The sequence below is a fragment of the Cebus imitator genome, unplaced genomic scaffold, assembly GCF_001604975.1.
Source record: "Cebus imitator isolate Cc_AM_T3 unplaced genomic scaffold, Cebus_imitator-1.0 Scaffold81, whole genome shotgun sequence".
NCBI classification, from domain to species: Eukaryota; Metazoa; Chordata; class Mammalia; order Primates; family Cebidae; genus Cebus; species Cebus imitator.
In genome coordinates this window covers 1-9068 of record NW_016107396.1, presented here as the reverse complement: position 1 = coordinate 9068, position 9068 = coordinate 1, and the positions used below count along the sequence as shown (strand labels likewise).

The following is a 9068-nucleotide window of genomic DNA, read 5'->3' as shown; positions in this document are numbered from 1 at the left end:
GAGTAGCCATATGATAAAGTATTTGGCGTGGGGATCATTTTAAAACAGACATTTCTCTTTTGGGCATTTACCTGTTTAACTTTGATGTCCCCTCCTTTGATCAAACCAGTATCGTTCAGATTGACCACTAAGGGGCAGCAGAGTATAGAAAAATAAGAGGGCCATAAACTAGAATGAAGCTGTTATCTTAAAAATAATTCAGCCAGAACAGAGGCCTCGGAAGCAATGCCACACAACTACAACCAGCTGATCTTTGACAAACCTGACCAAAACAAGCAATGGGGTAAGGATTCCCTGTTTAATAAGTGGTGTTGGGAAAACTGGCTAGCCATGTGCACAAAGCAGAAACTGGGCCCCATCCTGACACCTTACACTAAAATTAACTCCAGATGGATTAAAGATTTAAACATAAGACCTAACACCATAAAAACCCTAGAAGAAAACCTAGGCAACATCATTCAGGACATGGGCATAGGCAAGGACTTCATGACTAAAACACCAAAAGCATTGGCAACAAAAGCCAAAATAGACAAATGGATCTAATTAAACTCCACAGCTTCTGCACAGCAAAAGAAACAATCAGTAGAGTGAACCGGCAACCAACAGAATGGGAAAAAATTTTTGCAAACTACCCATCTGACAAAGGGCTGATACCCAGAATCTACAAAGAAATAAAACAGATTTACAAGAAAAAGAAAACAAACAAACCCATTCAAGAGTGGGCAAAGGATATGAACAGACACTTTTCAAAAGAAGACATATGAGACCAACAAACACATGAAAAAATGCTCATCATCACTGGTCATCAGAGAAATGCAAATCAAAACCACATTGAGATAACATCTCATGACAGTTAGAATGGCAATCATTAAAAAATCTGGGGACAACAGATGCTGAAGAGGATGTGGAGAAATAGGAACACTTTTACACTGTTGGTGGGAATGTAAATTAGTTCAACCATTGTGGAAGACAGTGTGGCAATTCCTTAAGGACCCAGAAAAAGAAACTCCATTTGACCCAGCAATCCCATTACTGGGTACATATTCAAAGGATTATAAGACACATGCACTCATATGCTCATTGTGGTACTGTTTACAATAGCAAAGACCTGGAACCAACCCAAATGCCCATCGATGATAGACTGGACAAGGAAAATGTGGCACATACACACCATGGAATACTATGCAGCCATAAAAATCGATGAGTTTGTGTCCTTTGTAGGGACATGGATGAATCTGGAAACCATCATTCTCAGCAAACTGACACAGAACAGAAAATCAAACACTGCATGTTCTCACTTATAGGTGGGTGTTGAACAATGAGATCACATGGACACAGGGAGGGGGGCATCACACACTGGGTTCTGATGGGGGGAAATAAGATAAGGACAGTGGGGGGTAGGAAGTTGGGGAGAGGGATAACATCGGGAGAAATGCCATATATAGGTAACGGGGGGATGGGGGCAGCAAACCACATTGCCACGTATGTACCTATACAACAATCCTGCATGTTCTGCACATGTACCCCAGAAAATAAAAGTGCAATAAAAAAGTGCAATAAAAAATATATATATAAAGAAAAAAATAGTTCAGTAATAAAGAAATGCCAAGAAATAATGAGTAATGTATCACTACCTCCTTTATATTTTTATACCTGCTATTTTAAAAATCTTTTCAATCATCATAATTTGTAATATTGTTAAGTAAATTATGAATAAACTTTCCTCAAAAAATAGTGAGGAATATTTTTTGAATATTGAAAATATTCTTTTTAAAAAATTAAGAAAACTATCATGACAAAAGATTTCTTCTGATACTGATTAAGAAGTGGAAATTTGTTTAAATTGTTGAAAAAACTATTACATCATTTGAACCCTGTGATTAAGAATATTTATTAGATTTTGGTCAAGAAATAATCTAATAATAGAAATTTCAGAACCATTACTATACGATATGGTTTGGCTGTGTCCCCACCCAAATCTTATCTTGAATTGTAGCTCCCATAATTCCCATGTGTCATGGGAGGGACCTAGTGGGAGATAATTGCATAATGGAGGATGGGATTTCCTATGCTGTTCTCTTGACAGTTTGGGTTTTATAAAGAGAAGTTCCTCTGTACACACTCTCTCTTGCCTGCTGCCATGTAAGACATCGTTTTGCTTTTCCTTCATCTTCCACCATGATTGTGAGGTCTCTCCAGCCATGTGGAAGTGTGAGTCCATTAAACTTCTTTCCTTTATAAATTAACCAGTCTTAGGTATGTCTTTACTAGCAGCATGAGAATAGACTAATGCATTATACCTAACTTGTTCCATGTGTCATAAAATAAAATCCAGCATGTTGAACAATTTTGTTCAGGCCATAGTGCAGGATTCTAATTATTTGACTTCCATGAGACATGAGAAAAGCAATTTCATTACTTTACAATAATATTTGGTAGATAACTGACACATGGTAGATTCATAATGAACAACCATTCCCTTAACTCTTAGTTCCCTGGGTGATTAATTGTGACATACAGGATGATGGCCCCCAAATAAATCTCTCTAGTCTTTTGAGCTCTACAGAGATCTATCCATTTGTTCGTTAAACCATTCCCAATCTGATTGTTTGAAAGCATCTCAACATCAAGACATCCCAACTGGAAATCTCCCCTTCAACCCTCTACCCAAGCTTTTTCCTCCACCAGCTTATGTACGCCAGAATATAAGAAATCATCCTGGAATTTTTATTCTTTCTCATCCAAAACATCAAATCCATTTTCAGATTGTTTTAGGCAGAAAATTAATTTATTATAAAGGTTTCAGGAAGATCCCATAATTTATAGGAAGACATAAGAACCAAGATCAGAGAGGAATCAGGTGAGAATTCCACCACTGAATGGTCTACTCAGAAAGCCACCATGGGAATTTGCAATCTTAGCAGATCCTGTCGTCATCCCATGGAACAGCATCACTGCAGGTGCTGGGAAGGATCTCTTACTCCCACTCTGTTTGTGTCACATCTTCAGTTTCTGAGTGGCTGTGGAGACGAGAATGACTCTACTTTAAATGCTAATCTGCTGACTAACCCCAAGTCTGGGAATACCACCAAAATGTCTCGTTGATGTCTAGAAATGCCTGTTCATTGTTAAATTTCCTCTAAAGAAATCCGCGATGCTGCTTCAGAAATCATAGAGGTGATGCTCACAGCCACTGGAACATTCCTTCCAGAACACATATACTTTTTCCCCAAGAAAGATGCACTGGATCTAGGGGGGCTGCAGTGTGGAAATCTATCTGTCTTGTAACTGCCCAAGACAACGCTTCTGTCTATAAGTTCCCCAAATAAAATATCCTTTATTGACAAACTGAATTTCTCTGCCTCTTTCTCTGATTTCTTTGTTCCTTTGGCATCTGGGTGTTGCTTTGCATATACGGCATTTTCGTGGACCCATGTACGTGCATGCATCTTGTAGACACTGGAGAGGCATGGTGCATGGAGAGGGCCAATAGCATACCTTGGGCTCTGATTTCCCCTCTCTTGATATTCCTCACCAATAGGAAGAATATTTGAATATTGGGCAATCAAACTAATACATGTCCCATACAATCCACATACTTTACCTTCCTCTACTCACATCTAAATATTCTTCTTTTTCTCTTTATGTAATAAATTCCATATATAACCCCAAACACACTCATCTTTTACCCAAGTGGCAACTCAGTCCTTCCAGTTATTGCTTCAGCTTCAAGTTCATGACTTCTGGGTGCTGTATGTTCCTACTCTAGTTCTCTTAAGATCCTCTCTCAATAATCAATAACTTATAGACTAAATTATACTGTCACTTACCACTACAGGTTGAGCATCTGAAATCTGAAAATTTGAAACACAGAATTTCAAATCTGAAACTTTTTGAGCATCACCATGAGACTTCAAGGAAATGCTCATTGGAGTATTTGAGATTTTGAATTTTCAGATTTGGGATGCTTAATACGTAAGGACAATGTAAATACTCCAAAATCCAACAAATAAACAAACAAACCCAAAATCTGAAACACTTCTGACCCCAGGAATTTCAAATAAGGTATAGTCAACCTGTAATACACTCTATAGAAAGTAGTTAGATAAAGGGAGATTTAAAAAATTATAAAGTTATGAAAGTAATTATCCTACACAAATTCAAAAATTAGGAACATTTAAAAATTATGTTAAATAAACAATCCCCTTTTCTATGATTGGTCATGGGGTTAGAGTTTGTCTTTTCCTTCTCACTACCTGGGCCATCTTCCCACAGGTTTCAGGTTTCTCTATTCAGTGGGAGTGCTTAATTTCTAAGAAAACTGAGCCTTTAGAAATCCCACCTTTACTGCACTATTACATAATTCCTGTAAAATTCCTTTAACATTCATGAGTTCCAGTTATATAGCTTTCTGTATTCACTGCACAGCAGCAACCCAGGATTATTGCAACAGCAACAAACATTCTAACACAAATAATCTAACACCCTTTTGTGCTAATTTGCACAACAACATTAAGTGCTCAAATAAATACATGGCATCTCAGCTTTTAATTCAATAGAATTATTGCACAAATCCATTGATATTATTGCGGAAGCATTTCTTCATTGGCTGATAACTCTCTAAACCAGCAGAAATCACAGTTATTACAATGGGAAGAAAATTTTTTCAGATGAGTGCTTTGGAAATACCAACTACATTTCTATCCTTGACTCTAAGACTTGTGATGCGACAATGGATTATGAAGCATTGTGGGTTGTCAGCTTGTTAAGAGCATAGACCACTTCCCTAGGATGACACCTTACCCTCCAAAGTGGTGTTTTCAACCAACACTATATTGAAATCTTCAATAGACCATTCCACCATTTTATAAGGTGAGATGCTTCTGAGCTTTTGAGTATATGAGTACAAATCCCACAGCATCAGCCTACTCTTCCACTTTTTTCAACATAAAGGGCTTCTCTTGATTAGAAGCAAAGTTGTGTGGGTACCATGATAGTAATCTCAGCTACCCTGTAGATTAAGATTCAGATGCAAGGTGGCACTTATTAGACCCTAAGCTAATCATGGTGTTTATATACGTGGTTAAATGAAGTAAAACTATTCACTGTTGTTAGGTGAACTCTAAACTTTCTTGAGACCATATGCCTCAGTATAAGAACAAACTCATATACCTAGAGAAGCCAGCTTGGTCTCTATTTGCACCTTGGATGACTTAGCATGAATCTATCCTTCAAGGATATGGCCTATCTAAAAACAGCCCTCCTCTCCACCCCAGTTTTTGTCTATTCTTCTGTGATAGGTTTAAAACCACAGTTTTTCTAAGGATGGGGAGGTGAGATATTAGGTGAGTTATTATTTATTTTGATAAATTCTTATTAATTTAAACACCAAACACTGCCTATTAGCCTGGAAAACACTTTCACACTGACAATATTAATTCAATAAGATTTGTTCTGTAAATCACCTCAAGCTGTCTGAATCATGAAAGAATATAAAAAGGAAAAAAACTCACAAATTCTGAAAACATAAATAGTAGAAGAAATGTATTCCTAAAATAAGCTTAAAGTTATTCTGAGGAAACTTTCCCTCAGTTTTCACACTCTATGCCACAGGCATTTTGAGGGCATAGCTTGAAGGAGATGTAGTTTACCTCTTCCATCATGAAGAAATGAAATATAGTTTGTCATTACTGCTAAAGTGCAGCTCAGGGGAGGTAATGTAATAAACAAAGCTCAGCCTTTGATAGTCTAATTACTTCTCAACTTTGTGGTTACAGATGAGATTTTAAGAAGGTAAAGTAACACACACACAAAAAGGATTTTTTTAATGATTAGCAAATTATATCTATATATCTCATTGGACTAAGTGTATTGCCAGGCATTTATTTAGGAATATATTTGACTATATTTTTAACATATGTGGCTTTCTGCAACATATTTCCACTCTATATTAAAATGTGAAAGTGGAAACACTTTTTGGAAAGATCAAGAGGTTATAGTTAATATGGAAATATATTGGTAGAAGAATCACAAACTTTTATTATATTAACTGGAGACCTTTTTCCCCTTCTAGAAAACTTTGAAATTGCCTCCTTTTTAAAAATGTTTTGAAGGCAGGAATTTGAGAACTTTAAAATCATTCAAGCAAGAAAGCAATGGTGACCAATTTCTCCCAAGCTGAGGCTGTGGAACTGTATTACGAAAATGTAAATGGATCCTGCATTGAAACTCCTTATTCGCCTGGTTCTCAAGCTATCCTCTATGCTGTCCTTGGTTTTGGGGCTGTGCTGGCAGTGTTTGGAAACTTGCTGGTCATGATTGCTATCCTTCACTTCCGACAACTGCACACACCTACCAACTTTCTGATCACCTCGCTGGCCTGTGCTGACTTATTGGTGGGAGTCACAGTAATGCCCTTCAGCACAGTGAGGTCTGTGGAGAGCTGTTGGTACTTTGGGGAGAGTTACTGTAAATTCCATACATGTTTTGATACATCCTTCTGTTTTGCTTCTTTATTTCATTTATGCTGCATCTCTGTGGATACATTGCTGTTACTGATCCTCTGACCTATCCAACCAAGTTTACTGTATCAGTTTCAGGAATATGCATTATTCTTTCCTGGTTCTTTTCTGTCACATACAGCTTTTCGATCTTTTACATGGGGGCCAGCGAAGAAGGGATTGAGGAATTAGTAGTTGCTCTCACCTGTGTAGGACGCTGTCAGGCTCCACTGACTCAAAACTGGGTCCTACTTTGTTTTCTTCTATTCTTTATTCCCACTGTCGCCATGGTGTTTATATACAGTAAGATATTTTTGGTGGCCAAGCATCAGGCTAGGAAGATAGAAAGTACAGCCAGCCAAGCTCAGTCTTCCTCAGAGAGTTACAAGGAAAGAGTCGCAAAAAGAGAGAGAAAGGCTGCCAAAACCTTGGGTATTGCTATGGCAGCATTTCTCATCTCTTGGCTACAGTGATTCATTGACGCAGTGATTGATGCTTATATGAATTTTATAACTCCTCCTTATATTTATGAGATTTTAGTGTGGTGTGTGTATTATAATTCAGCTATGAATCCCTTGATATATGCTTTCTTTTACCCCTGGTTTTGGAAGGCAATAAAACATCATAAGTGGCAAGGTCTTAAGGAGTGATTCATCAACAACTAATTTATTTTCTGAAGAAGCAGAGACAGATTAAAAAGATTACTGTAGAGACTTCAAAACTAACTTGAAATTAAGGTCAAGTACAAAAACAAACACTTGGATAGAGAGAGACAAGCGTGATTACTTGCCAAGTAAGGAGGACAATACATTCAACATTTGTTCTAAAGCATTTGTTGTCTTCATGTATTTTGACATTTTTTAGATTTAGTGATAGGTGAATAAGATTTGCTCATTCTTTTCCATTTAGTGTTCTTTCATGGTTTTCTGGTTCCCTACTTTCTTCTCTGAGATTCCTGTTTATTTCTTCAAATATTTTGAAGTTTTGTAGTTTCTCCCATACTCATTCATGATCCGTGTTCAGCTGTCCAAAATACACAAGGGGGAAAACAAAGCTCCTGATGTACTTGTAAGTCAGGTTCTCTGAGGACAAAAATCCTCCTTGAAGTAAGCATGTCTTTCTAAAGAAGTAGACACGGGATTATAAGCTCTTTAGTAAAAAGACTTTACAGAGAGCTGGAATGTAGAACTTTCTAGTGATAGGAGATCATCTGAAAAACTCTTGAGCGCTTATATTTTCTGAACCCTGGCAGTTCTTCCTGTTCATTTTACAAAGACTGTGTTAGCAAAGAAAGTGTTTAACAATTATGTGAATACACACTATATCTTATTTTTGGAGAATATAATTTATTATTGTAAAATAAGCATGTGAGCAAAAAGATGGTTTCTGTAGTTCTTTTTTTAATGTAATTTTAAATAAAATAAGAATTTTTAAAAGCCAATTAAAATGAGCAGTTTTTCACATTTGAGTTCTTACTTGGTACCAGATATTGTATTTGGCATTGAAACTGTATAAAACTGAGTAATCCAAATATAACCAAGGATTGTTTCAAAATAACAAATATCCAAATTGTTATTATACACTCTAGGAACAGCTTCAGTTTTCCCATCTGATTATACACTTCTCAATCAATATACATTTTAATTCTTTTAAATTGAAAGTATACATTGAGTGTTTTCAGATACAGTCAAGATTTCAAAAAACAAATAATAAGATGGTTTGCGTTCTCCAATCCCTGAGTCACTGCCTGAAATCTTTGTTTAGGTAGCTGATTTTCACAGATAATTCTGTAATAGGTTTGTTTTATAAAATGAAAAGAAAAAGTAACTGAGTAAATGGAGTTACCTAAACATTACATGTCATACATTTAATAGATGAGCCAGTTTGGAAATTCTTTACACAAGATTAAGCTGTTTCATATTTGTGCATTAATACTTTTCAAAAAGATCCCACAATATTTAGGAGGAAAAAATTAAAGGTAAGAGAGGACAAAAGGAGAATGAAAATCTTCATAGCAGGATACCTATTTGTGGTTCAGATAATAATGTCAAGGAACGGCTTGATTGACCACAATTCAGATACTCACATTTAAAGTCCCCTATTCTCCTTCTTTAAAGAGAAGCTCAACACTTAGGAATCAGGTAACATCTTCATAGAAATTTGTGTTCCTTCCCTTAAAACTTACATTGACAAATAAAAAATAAGGAAAACAATTCTGGGGGACTTTAAAAATAGATACTATTTCATTTACTTGTACTATGAAGAGTGTAATCTTTAGATGAACTGATTACAGAAATACTGTATGATAATATTTCCAAGATCTTATCCACATCATGGTGGAGAATACACTTCCAATCTACTCTTTCTTGTTTACTTTCTTTTCCTTTTCTTGTAACACTTAAAAAGAAAGTCTTTAGATCAAAAATTTCTTTTCCCCAAAACGAACTAGACTGTTGATGCAACACCACTTCTCTATTTATACAAATAAGCTACAAACTTCTTCACCAGCTGTATATCAAGTTGCTGCAGGGCCATGGATATATTTGGAACAAGACGCACTGAGGATGG

The 9068-nt window shown here is 36.3% G+C and overlaps 1 pseudogene; it reads left to right on the top strand.

Moving 5' to 3' along the window:
- The first annotated feature begins 6155 nt into the window (after window positions 1–6155).
- LOC108307789 lies at window positions 6156–7196 on the top strand (annotated as a pseudogene).
- Window positions 7197–9068: the final 1872 nt, after the last annotated feature.